The sequence below is a fragment of the Adiantum capillus-veneris genome, chromosome 20 (assembly GCF_014529385.1).
Source record: "Adiantum capillus-veneris isolate H3 chromosome 20, ASM1452938v2, whole genome shotgun sequence".
Taxonomy (NCBI): Eukaryota; Viridiplantae; Streptophyta; class Polypodiopsida; order Polypodiales; family Pteridaceae; genus Adiantum; species Adiantum capillus-veneris.
The window spans coordinates 120,878,406-120,891,354 of record NC_140950.1 but is presented as its reverse complement, the minus strand read 5'-3'; positions in this window follow the sequence as shown (position 1 = coordinate 120,891,354).

Genomic DNA, 12,949 nt, shown 5'->3' with positions numbered 1-12,949 from the left:
TATAAGGACCTCCAAACAATACCTTGTACACTCAATCCTTCTTGGTATCTAGGTTGGACAAGTGGTGGACCTTGTTCAAATTCTCTAACCACTCTCTCTAACATGGTGACATAATTTAGGTGTGATAAATTCATATCTATGCAAACTAATATCAGTTTAGGCTTGTTAATTTGAATTTGTTTGAATTTATGTACAATATAATGATTTGAGGTTTGCGTATTTGAATTTAGGTGGTATAATGATATCTTTTTGTGGTAAACTTGACTTTAAAATCAATTTTGCGTAGAATATTTTAAATTTAAGTAGTAAAATTTAAATTTTTATAAAAAAGTTTGAATTTTAAAATTTGGGCGGGATAGTTTAAAATTTAGGCGGGATATTTAAGATTTGGGAGGGATATTTTAAATTTAGGCGGGAAGGTTTTGAATTTATAGCGAGATCTCCCTTACATAAGAGAGTATAGGTTGGACAAGTGGTGGACCTTCAAGCTAGAGCATCCATGCTACTGGACATGATAGGTAGGGAATCTAGTTGAATATTGTATGTATAATATATATGTAATAGATCTAGCTTGGACAAGTGGTGGACCTTGGAATAAAACCCCATGTAAAACATATCATGCACATTCCAAGTGGTCAAAAAAAATATCATTTAGAATATAGCCTTATAGGTTGGACAAGTGGTGGACCTTAACACCCAGATATTCTTCATATAATGACATAGCGTGGAAAACTGGTGAATCTTGAGACCAAACCATGCTACTAGCGATAATAGCTTGGACAAGTGGTGGACCTTGAAAGTAAACCCCCCATCTACGAAATATCGTGGGTTTAAGGTATTTCGATGGAGCCTAGCATCTTGGAGACATCGTGCATCTTGCTTCTCTTCATGTTTCAATGGAGCCTATCTTGGACAAATGGTGGAGCATCCTTCTCTCCATGTTTCAATGGACCCTAGCTTGGACAAGTGGTGGACCTTTACTTCTCTCTATTATTCAATAGAGTTAGCTTGGACAAGTGGTGGACCTTGGAACCAAACCCCCATTTAAAACCTATCATGGTCACTCCAAGTGGTGAGAAAGAATAACCTTTAAGATATAGCCTCATAGGTTGGACAAGTGGTGGACCTTAACACGCGCATATTCTTAATTTAATGACATAGAGTGGAAAAGTGGTGAATCTTGAGACCAAACCACTCAGGCTACTAGCAATAATAGCTTGGACAAGTGGTGGACCTTGACTGTAAACCCCTCATCTACGACATATCGTGGGTTTAATGTTTTTCGATGGAGCCTAGCATCTTGGAGACATGGTGCACCTTGATTCTCCTCATGTTTCAATGGAGCCTACCTTGCACAAATGGTGGAGCGTCCTTCTCTCCATGTTTCAATGGACCCTAGCTTAGACAAGGGGTGGACCTTTGCTTCTCTCTATGTTTCAATAGAGTTAGCTTGGACAAGTGGTGGACCTTGGAACCAAACCCCCATGTAAAACCTATCATGGTCACTCCAAGTAGTAAGAAAGAATAACCTTTAAGATGTAGCCTTATAGGTTGGACAAGTGGTGGACCTTAACACCCACATATTCTTAATAAAAGTGGTGAATCTTGAGACCAAACCACTCAGGCTACTAGCAACAATAGCTTGGACAAGTGGTGGACCTTGAATGTAAACCCCTCATCTACGAAATATCGTGGGTTTAATGTATTTTGATGGAGCCTAGCATCTTGGAGACATGGTGCAGCTTGCTTCTCGTCATGTTTCAATGGAGCCTATCTTGGACAAATGGTGGAGCATCCTTCTCTCCATGTTTCAATGGACCCTAGCTTGGACAAGTGGTGGACCTTTACTTCTCTCTATTATTCAATAGAGTTAGCTTGGACAAGTGGTGGACCTTGGAACCAAACCCCCATTTAAAACCTATCATGGTCACTCCAAGTGGTGAGAAAGAATAACCTTTAAGATATAGCCTTATAGGTTGGACAAGTGGTGGACCTTAACACGCGCATATTCTTAATTTAATGACATAGAGTGGAAAAGTGGTGAATCTTGAGACCAAACCACTCAGGCTACTAGCAATAATAGCTTGGACAAGTGGTGGACCTTGACTGTAAACCCCTCATCTACGACATATCGTGGGTTTAATGTTTTTCGATGGAGCCTAGCATCTTGGAGACATGGTGCACCTTGATTCTCCTCATGTTTCAATGGAGCCTACCTTGCACAAATGGTGGAGCGTCCTTCTCTCCATGTTTCAATGGACCCTAGCTTAGACAAGGGGTGGACCTTTGCTTCTCTCTATGTTTCAATAGAGTTAGCTTGGACAAGTGGTGGACCTTGGAACCAAACCCCCATTTAAAACCTATCATGGTCACTCCAAGTGGTGAGAAAGAATAACCTTTAAGATATAGCCTTATAGGTTGGACAAGTGGTGGACCTTAACACGCGCATATTCTTAATTTAATGACATAGAGTGGAAAAGTGGTGAATCTTGAGACCAAACCACTCAGGCTACTAGCAATAATAGCTTGGACAAGTGGTGGACCTTGACTGTAAACCCCTCATCTACGACATATCGTGGGTTTAATGTTTTTCGATGGAGCCTAGCATCTTGGAGACATGGTGCACCTTGATTCTCCTCATGTTTCAATGGAGCCTACCTTGCACAAATGGTGGAGCATCCTTCTCTCCATGTTTCAATGGACCCTAGCTTAGACAAGGGGTGGACCTTTGCTTCTCTCTATGTTTCAATAGAGTTAGCTTGGACAAGTGGTGGACCTTGGAACCAAACCCCCATTTAAAACCTATCATGGTCACTCCAAGTGGTGAGAAAGAATAACCTTTAAGATATAGCCTTATAGGTTGGACAAGTGGTGGACCTTAACACGCGCATATTCTTAATTTAATGACATAGAGTGGAAAAGTGGTGAATCTTGAGACCAAACCACTCAGGCTACTAGCAATAATAGCTTGGACAAGTGGTGGACCTTGACTGTAAACCCCTCATCTACGACATATCGTGGGTTTAATGTTTTTCGATGGAGCCTAGCATCTTGGAGACATGGTGCACCTTGATTCTCCTCATGTTTCAATGGAGCCTACCTTGCACAAATGGTGGAGCGTCCTTCTCTCCATGTTTCAATGGACCCTAGCTTAGACAAGGGGTGGACCTTTGCTTCTCTCTATGTTTCAATAGAGTTAGCTTGGACAAGTGGTGGACCTTGGAACCAAACCCCCATGTAAAACCTATCATGGTCACTCCAAGTAGTAAGAAAGAATAACCTTTAAGATGTAGCCTTATAGGTTGGACAAGTGGTGGACCTTAACACCCACATATTCTTAATAAAAGTGGTGAATCTTGAGACCAAACCACTCAGGCTACTAGCAATAATAGCTTGGACAAGTGGTGGACCTTGAATGTAAACCCCTCATCTACGAAATATCGTGGGTTTAATGTATTTCGATGGAGCCTAGCATCTTGGAGACATGGTGCAGCTTGCTTCTCGTCATGTTTCAATGGAGCCTATCTTGGACAAATGGTGGAGCATCCTTCTCTCCATGTTTCAATGGACCCTAGCTTGGACAAGTGGTGGACCTTTGTTTCTCTCTATGTTTCAATAGAGTTAGCTTGGACAAGTGGTGGACCTTGGAACCAAACCCCCATGTAAAACCTATCATGGTCACTCCAAGTGGTAATAAAGAATAACCTTTAAGATGTAGCCTTATAGGTTGGACAAGTGGTGGACCTTAACACGCGCATATTCTTAATATAATGACATAGAGTGGAAAAGTGGTGACTCTTGAGACCAAACCACTCAGGCTACTAGCAATAATAGCTTGGACAAGTGGTGGACCTTGAATGTACACCCCTCATCTACGACATATCGTGGGTTTAATGTTTTTCAATGGAGCTTAGCATCTTGGAGACATGGTGCACCTTGCTTCTCCTCATGTTTGAATGGAGCCTACCTTGGACAAATGGTGGAGCATCCTTCTCTCCATGTTTCAATGGACCCTAGCTTAGACAAGGGGTGGACCTTTGCTTCTCTCTATGTTTCAATAGAGTTAGCTTGGACAAGTGGTGGACCTTGGAACCAAACCCCCATGTAAAACCTATCATGGTCACTCCAAGTAGTAAGAAAGAATAACCTTTAAGATGTAGCCTTATAGGTTGGACAAGTGGTGGACCTTAACACCCACATATTCTTAATAAAAGTGGTGAATCTTAAGACCAAACCACTCAGGCTACTAGCAGTAATAGCTTGGACAAGTGGTGGACCTTGAATGTAAACCCCTCATCTACGAAATATCGTGGGTTTAATGTATTTCATTGGAGCCTAGCATCTTGGAGACATGGTGCAGCTTGCTTCTCGTCAAGTTTCAATGGAGCCTATCTTGGACAAATGGTGGAGCATCCTTCTCTCCATGTTTCAATGGACCCTAGCTTGGACAAGTGGTGGACCTTTGTTTCTCTCTATGTTTCAATAGAGTTAGCTTGGACAAGTGGTGGACCTTGGAACCAAACCCCCATGTAAAACCTATCATGGTCACTCCAAGTGGTGAGAAAGAATAACCTTTAAGATATAGCCTTATAGGTTGGACAAGTGGTGGACCTTAACACGCGCATATTCTTAATTTAATGACATAGAGTGGAAAAGTGGTGAATCTTGAGACCAAACCACTCAGGCTACTAGCAACAATAGCTTGGACAAGTGGTGGACCTTGAATGTAAACCCCTCATCTACGAAATATCGTGGGTTTAATGTATTTTGATGGAGCCTAGCATCTTGGAGACATGGTGCAGCTTGCTTCTCGTCATGTTTCAATGGAGCCTATCTTGGACAAATGGTGGAGCATCCTTCTCTCCATGTTTCAATGGACCCTAGCTTGGACAAGTGGTGGACCTTTACTTCTCTCTATTATTCAATAGAGTTAGCTTGGACAAGTGGTGGACCTTGGAACCAAACCCCCATTTAAAACCTATCATGGTCACTCCAAGTGGTGAGAAAGAATAACCTTTAAGATATAGCCTTATAGGTTGGACAAGTGGTGGACCTTAACACGCGCATATTCTTAATTTAATGACATAGAGTGGAAAAGTGGTGAATCTTGAGACCAAACCACTCAGGCTACTAGCAATAATAGCTTGGACAAGTGGTGGACCTTGACTGTAAACCCCTCATCTACGACATATCGTGGGTTTAATGTTTTTCTATGGAGCCTAGCATCTTGGAGACATGGTGCACCTTGATTCTCCTCATGTTTCAATGGAGCCTACCTTGCACAAATGGTGGAGCATCCTTCTCTCCATGTTTCAATGGACCCTAGCTTAGACAAGGGGTGGACCTTTGCTTCTCTCTATGTTTCAATAGAGTTAGCTTGGACAAGTGGTGGACCTTGGAACCAAACCCCCATTTAAAACCTATCATGGTCACTCCAAGTGGTGAGAAAGAATAACCTTTAAGATATAGCCTTATAGGTTGGACAAGTGGTGGACCTTAACACGCGCATATTCTTAATTTAATGACATAGAGTGGAAAAGTGGTGAATCTTGAGACCAAACCACTCAGGCTACTAGCAATAATAGCTTGGACAAGTGGTGGACCTTGAATGTAAACCCCTCATCTACGACATATCGTGGGTTTAATGTTTTTCGATGGAGCCTAGCATCTTGGAGACATGGTGCACCTTGATTCTCCTCATGTTTCAATGGAGCCTACCTTGCACAAATGGTGGAGCATCCTTCTCTCCATGTTTCAATGGACCCTAGCTTAGACAAGGGGTGGACCTTTGCTTCTCTCTATGTTTCAATAGAGTTAGCTTGGACAAGTGGTGGACCTTGGAACCAAACCCCCATTTAAAACCTATCATGGTCACTCCAAGTGGTGAGAAAGAATAACCTTTAAGATATAGCCTTATAGGTTGGACAAGTGGTGGACCTTAACACGCGCATATTCTTAATTTAATGACATAGAGTGGAAAAGTGGTGAATCTTGAGACCAAACCACTCAGGCTACTAGCAATAATAGCTTGGACAAGTGGTGGACCTTGAATGTAAACCCCTCATCTACGACATATCGTGGGTTTAATGTTTTTCGATGGAGCCTAGCATCTTGGAGACATGGTGCACCTTGATTCTCCTCATGTTTCAATGGAGCCTACCTTGCACAAATGGTGGAGCGTCCTTCTCTCCATGTTTCAATGGACCCTAGCTTAGACAAGGGGTGGACCTTTGCTTCTCTCTATGTTTCAATAGAGTTAGCTTGGACAAGTGGTGGACCTTGGAACCAAACCCCCATGTAAAACCTATCATGGTCACTCCAAGTAGTAAGAAAGAATAACCTTTAAGATGTAGCCTTATAGGTTGGACAAGTGGTGGACCTTAACACCCACATATTCTTAATAAAAGTGGTGAATCTTGAGACCAAACCACTCAGGCTACTAGCAATAATAGCTTGGACAAGTGGTGGACCTTGAATGTAAACCCCTCATCTACGAAATATCGTGGGTTTAATGTATTTCGATGGAGCCTAGCATCTTGGAGACATGGTGCAGCTTGCTTCTCGTCATGTTTCAATGGAGCCTATCTTGGACAAATGGTGGAGCATCCTTCTCTCCATGTTTCAATGGACCCTAGCTTGGACAAGTGGTGGACCTTTGTTTCTCTCTATGTTTCAATAGAGTTAGCTTGGACAAGTGGTGGACCTTGGAACCAAACCCCCATGTAAAACCTATCATGGTCACTCCAAGTGGTAATAAAGAATAACCTTTAAGATGTAGCCTTATAGGTTGGACAAGTGGTGGACCTTAACACGCGCATATTCTTAATATAATGACATAGAGTGGAAAAGTGGTGAATCTTGAGACCAAACCACTCAGGCTACTAGCAATAATAGCTTGGACAAGTGGTGGACCTTGAATGTACCCCTCATCTACGACATATCGTGGGTTTAATGTTTTTCAATGGAGCTTAGCATCTTGGAGACATGGTGCACCTTGCTTCTCCTCATGTTTCAATGGAGCCTACCTTGGACAAATGGTGGAGCATCCTTCTCTCCATGTTTCAATGGACCCTAGCTTAGACAAGGGGTGGACCTTTGCTTCTCTCTATGTTTCAATAGAGTTAGCTTGGACAAGTGGTGGACCTTGGAACCAAACCCCCATGTAAAACCTATCATGGTCACTCCAAGTAGTAAGAAAGAATAACCTTTAAGATGTAGCCTTATAGGTTGGACAAGTGGTGGACCTTAACACCCACATATTCTTAATAAAAGTGGTGAATCTTGAGACCAAACCACTCAGGCTACTAGCAATAATAGCTTGGACAAGTGGTGGACCTTGAATGTAAACCCCTCATCTACGAAATATCGTGGGTTTAATGTATTTCATTGGAGCCTAGCATCTTGGAGACATGGTGCAGCTTGCTTCTCGTCATGTTTCAATGGAGCCTATCTTGGACAAATGGTGGAGCATCCTTCTCTCCATGTTTCAATGGACCCTAGCTTGGACAAGTGGTGGACCTTTGTTTCTCTCTATGTTTCAATAGAGTTAGCTTGGACAAGTGGTGGACCTTGGAACCAAACCCCCATGTAAAACCTATCATGGTCACTCCAAGTGGTGAGAAAGAATAACCTTTAAGATATAGCCTTATAGGTTGGACAAGTGGTGGACCTTAACACGCGCATATTCTTAATTAATGACATAGAGTGGAAAAGTGGTGAATCTTGAGACCAAACCACTCAGGCTACTAGCAATAATAGCTTGGACAAGTGGTGGACCTTGAATGTAAACCCCTCATCTACGAAATATCGTGGGTTTAATGTATTTTGATGGAGCCTAGCATCTTGGAGACATGGTGCAGCTTGCTTCTCGTCATGTTTCAATGGAGCCTATCTTGGACAAATGGTGGAGCATCCTTCTCTCCATGTTTCAATGGACCCTAGCTTGGACAAGTGGTGGACCTTTGCTTCTCTCTATGTTTCAATAGAGTTAGCTTGGACAAGTGGTGGACCTTGGAACCAAACCCCCATGTAAAACCTATCATGGTCACTCCAAGTGGTGAGAAAGAATAACCTTTAAGATATAGCCTTATAGGTTGGACAAGTGGTGGACCTTAACACGCGCATATTCTTAATTTAATGACATAGAGTGGAAAAGTGGTGAATCTTGAGACCAAACCACTCAGGCTACTAGCAATAATAGCTTGGACAAGTGGTGGACCTTGACTGTAAACCCCTCATCTACGACATATCGTGGGTTTAATGTTTTTCTATGGAGCCTAGCATCTTGGAGACATGGTGCACCTTGATTCTCCTCATGTTTCAATGGAGCCTACCTTGCACAAATGGTGGAGCATCCTTCTCTCCATGTTTCAATGGACCCTAGCTTAGACAAGGGGTGGACCTTTGCTTCTCTCTATGTTTCAATAGAGTTAGCTTGGACAAGTGGTGGACCTTGGAACCAAACCCCCATTAAAACCTATCATGGTCACTCCAAGTGGTGAGAAAGAATAACCTTTAAGATATAGCCTTATAGGTTGGACAAGTGGTGGACCTTAACACGCGCATATTCTTAATTTAATGACATAGAGTGGAAAAGTGGTGAATCTTGAGACCAAACCACTCAGGCTACTAGCAATAATAGCTTGGACAAGTGGTGGACCTTGATGTAAACCCCTCATCTACGACATATCGTGGGTTTAATGTTTTTCGATGGAGCCTAGCATCTTGGAGACATGGTGCACCTTGCTTCTCCTCATGTTTCAATGGAGCCTATCTTGCACAAATGGTGGAGCATCCTTCTCTCCATGTTTCAATGGACCCTAGCTTAGACAAGGGTGGACCTTTGCTTCTCTCTATGTTTCAATAGAGTTAGCTTGGACAAGTGGTGGACCTTGGAACCAAACCCCATTAAAACCTATCATGGTCACTCCAAGTGGTGAGAAAGAATAACCTTTAAGATATAGCCTTATAGGTTGGACAAGTGGTGGACCTTAACACCGCATATTCTTAATTTAATGACATAGAGTGGAAAAGTGGTGAATCTTGAGACCAAACCACTCAGGCTACTAGCAATAATAGCTTGGACAAGTGGTGGACCTTGAATGTAAACCCCTCATCTACGACATATCGTGGGTTTAATGTTTTTCGATGGAGCCTAGCATCTTGGAGACATGGTGCACCTTGATTCTCCTCATGTTTCAATGGAGCCTACCTTGGACAAATGGTGGAGCATCCTTCTCTCCATGTTTCAATGGACCCTAGCTTAGACAAGGGTGGACCTTTGCTTCTCTCTATGTTTCAATAGAGTTAGCTTGGACAAGTGGTGGACCTTGGAACCAAACCCCCATGTAAAACCTATCATGGTCACTCCAAGTAGTAAGAAAGAATAACCTTTAAGATGTAGCCTTATAGGTTGGACAAGTGGTGGACCTTAACACCCACATATTCTTAATAAAAGTGGTGAATCTTGAGACCAAACCACTCAGGCTACTAGCAATAATAGCTTGGACAAGTGGTGGACCTTGAATGTAAACCCCTCATCTACGAAATATCGTGGGTTTAATGTATTTCGATGGAGCCTAGCATCTTGGAGACATGGTGCAGCTTGCTTCTCGTCATGTTTCAATGGAGCCTATCTTGGACAAATGGTGGAGCATCCTTCTCTCCATGTTTCAATGGACCCTAGCTTGGACAAGTGGTGGACCTTTGTTTCTCTCTATGTTTCAATAGAGTTAGCTTGGACAAGTGGTGGACCTTGGAACCAAACCCCCATGTAAAACCTATCATGGTCACTCCAAGTGGTAATAAAGAATAACCTTTAAGATGTAGCCTTATAGGTTGGACAAGTGGTGGACCTTAACACGCGCATATTCTTAATATAATGACATAGAGTGGAAAAGTGGTGAATCTTGAGACCAAACCACTCAGGCTACTAGCAATAATAGCTTGGACAAGTGGTGGACCTTGAATGTAAACCCCTCATCTACGACATATCGTGGGTTTAATGTTTTTCGATGGAGCCTAGCATCTTGGAGACATGGTGCACCTTGCTTCTCCTCATGTTTCAATGGAGCCTACCTTGGACAAATGGTGGAGCATCCTTCTCTCCATGTTTCAATGGACCCTAGCTTAGACAAGGGTGGACCTTTGCTTCTCTCTATGTTTCAATAGAGTTAGCTTGGACAAGTGGTGGACCTTGGAACCAAACCCCCATGTAAAACCTATCATGGTCACTCCAAGTAGTAAGAAAGAATAACCTTTAAGATGTAGCCTTATAGGTTGGACAAGTGGTGGACCTTAACACCCACATATTCTTAATAAAAGTGGTGAATCTTGAGACCAAACCACTCAGGCTACTAGCAATAATAGCTTGGACAAGTGGTGGACCTTGAATGTAAACCCCTCATCTACGAATATCGTGGGTTTAATGTATTTCATGGAGCCTAGCATCTTGGAGACATGGTGCAGCTTGCTTCTCGTCATGTTTCAATGGAGCCTATCTTGGACAAATGGTGGAGCATCCTTCTCTCCATGTTTCAATGGACCCTAGCTTGGACAAGTGGTGGACCTTTGTTTCTCTCTATGTTTCAATAGAGTTAGCTTGGACAAGTGGTGGACCTTGGAACCAAACCCCCATGTAAAACCTATCATGGTCACTCCAAGTGGTAAGAAAGAATAACCTTTAAGATGTAGCCTTATAGGTTGGACAAGTGGTGGACCTTAACACCGCATATTCTTAATATAATGACATAGAGTGGAAAAGTGGTGAATCTTGAGACCAAACCACTCAGGCTACTAGCAATAATAGCTTGGACAAGTGGTGGACCTTGAATGTAAACCCCTCATCTACGACATATCGTGGGTTTAATGTTTTTCGATGGAGCCTAGCATCTTGGAGACATGGTGCACCTTGCTTCTCCTCATGTTTCAATGGAGCCTACCTTGGACAAATGGTGGAGCATCCTTCTCTCCATGTTTCAATGGACCCTAGCTTAGACAAGTGGTGGACCTTTGCTTCTCTCTATGTTTCAATAGAGTTAGCTTGGACAAGTGGTGGACCTTGGAACCAAACCCCCATGTAAAACCTATCATGGTCACTCCAAGTAGTAATAAAGAATAACCTTTAAGATGTAGCCTTATAGGTTGGACAAGTGGTGGACCTTAACACCCACATATTCTTAATAAAAGTGGTGAATCTTGAGACCAAACCACTCAGGCTACTAGCAATAATAGCTTGGACAAGTGGTGGACCTTGAATGTAAACCCTCATCTACAAATATCGTGGGTTTAATGTATTTCGATGGAGCCTAGCATCTTGGAGACATGGTGCAACTTGCTTCTTCGTCATGTTTCAATGGAGCCTATCTTGGACAAATGGTGGAGCATCCTTCTCTCCATGTTTCAATGGACCTAGCTTGGACAAGTGGTGGACCTTTGCTTCTCTCTATGTTTCAATAGAGTTAGCTTGGACAAGTGGTGGACCTTGGAACCAAACCCCCATGTAAAAACCTATCATGGTCACTCCAAGTGGTAATAAAGAATAACCTTTAAGATGTAGCCTTATAGGTTGGACAAGTGGTGACCTTAACAACCGCATATTCTTAAAATAAAATGACATAGAGTGGAAAAGTGGTGAATCTTGAGACCAAACCACTCAGGCTACTAGCAATAATAGCTTGGACAAGTGGTGGACCTTGAATGTACACCCCTCATCTACGAAATATCGTGGGTTTAATGTTTTTCAATGGAGCCTAGCATCTTGGAGACATGTTGCACCTTGCTTCTCCTCATGTTTCAATGGAGCCTATCTTGGACAAATGGTGGAGCATCCTTCTCTCCATGTTTCAATGGACCCTAGCTTGGACAAGTGGTGGACCTTTGCTTCTCTCTATGTTTCAATAGAGTTAGCTTGGACAAGTGGTGGACCTTGGAACCAAACCCCCATGTAAAACCTATCATGGTCACTCCAAGTGGTAAGAAAGAATAACCTTTAAGATGTAGCCTTATAGTTGGACAAGTGTGGACCTTAACACCCACATATTCTTAATAAAAGTGGTGAAATCTTGAGACCAAACCACTCAGGCTACTAGCAATAATAGCTTGGACAAGTGGTGGACCTTGAATGTAAACCCCTCATCTACGAAATATCGTGGTTTAATGTATTTCGATGGAGCCTAGCATCTTGGAGACATGGTGCAGCTTGCTCTCGTCATGTTTCAATGGAGCCTATCTTGGACAAATGGTGGAGCATCCTTCTCTCCATGTTTCAATGGACCCTAGCTTGGACAAGTGGTGGACCTTTGTTTCTCTCTATGTTTTCAATAGAGTTAGCTTGGACAAGTGGTGGACCTTGGAACCAAACCCCCATGTAAAACCTATCATGGTCACTCCAAGTGGTAAGTAAAGAATAACCTTTAAGATGTAGCCTATAGGTTGGACAAGTGGTGGACCTTAACACGCGCATATTCTTAATATAATGACATAGAGTGGAAAAGTGGTGAATCTTGAGACCAAACCACTCATGCTACTAGCAATAATAGCTTGGACAAGTGGTGGACCTTGAATGTAAACCCCTCATCTACGACATATCGTGGGTTTAATGTTTTTCGATGGAGCCTAGCATCTTGGAGACATGGTGCACCTTGCTTCTCCTCATGTTTCAATGGAGCCTACTTGGACAAATGGTGGAGCATCCTTCTCTCCATGTTTCAATGGACCCTAGCTTAGACAAGGGGTGGACCTTTGCTTCTCTCTATGTTTCAATAGAGTTAGCTTGGACAAGTGGTGGACCTTGAACCAAACCCCCATGTAAAACCTATCATGGTCACTCCAAGTGGTAAGAAAGAATAACCTTTAAGATGTAGCCTTATAGGTTGGACAAGTGGTGGACCTTAACACCCACATATTCTTAAAAATAATTCTTAGAGACCAAAACTCAGGCTTGAGACCA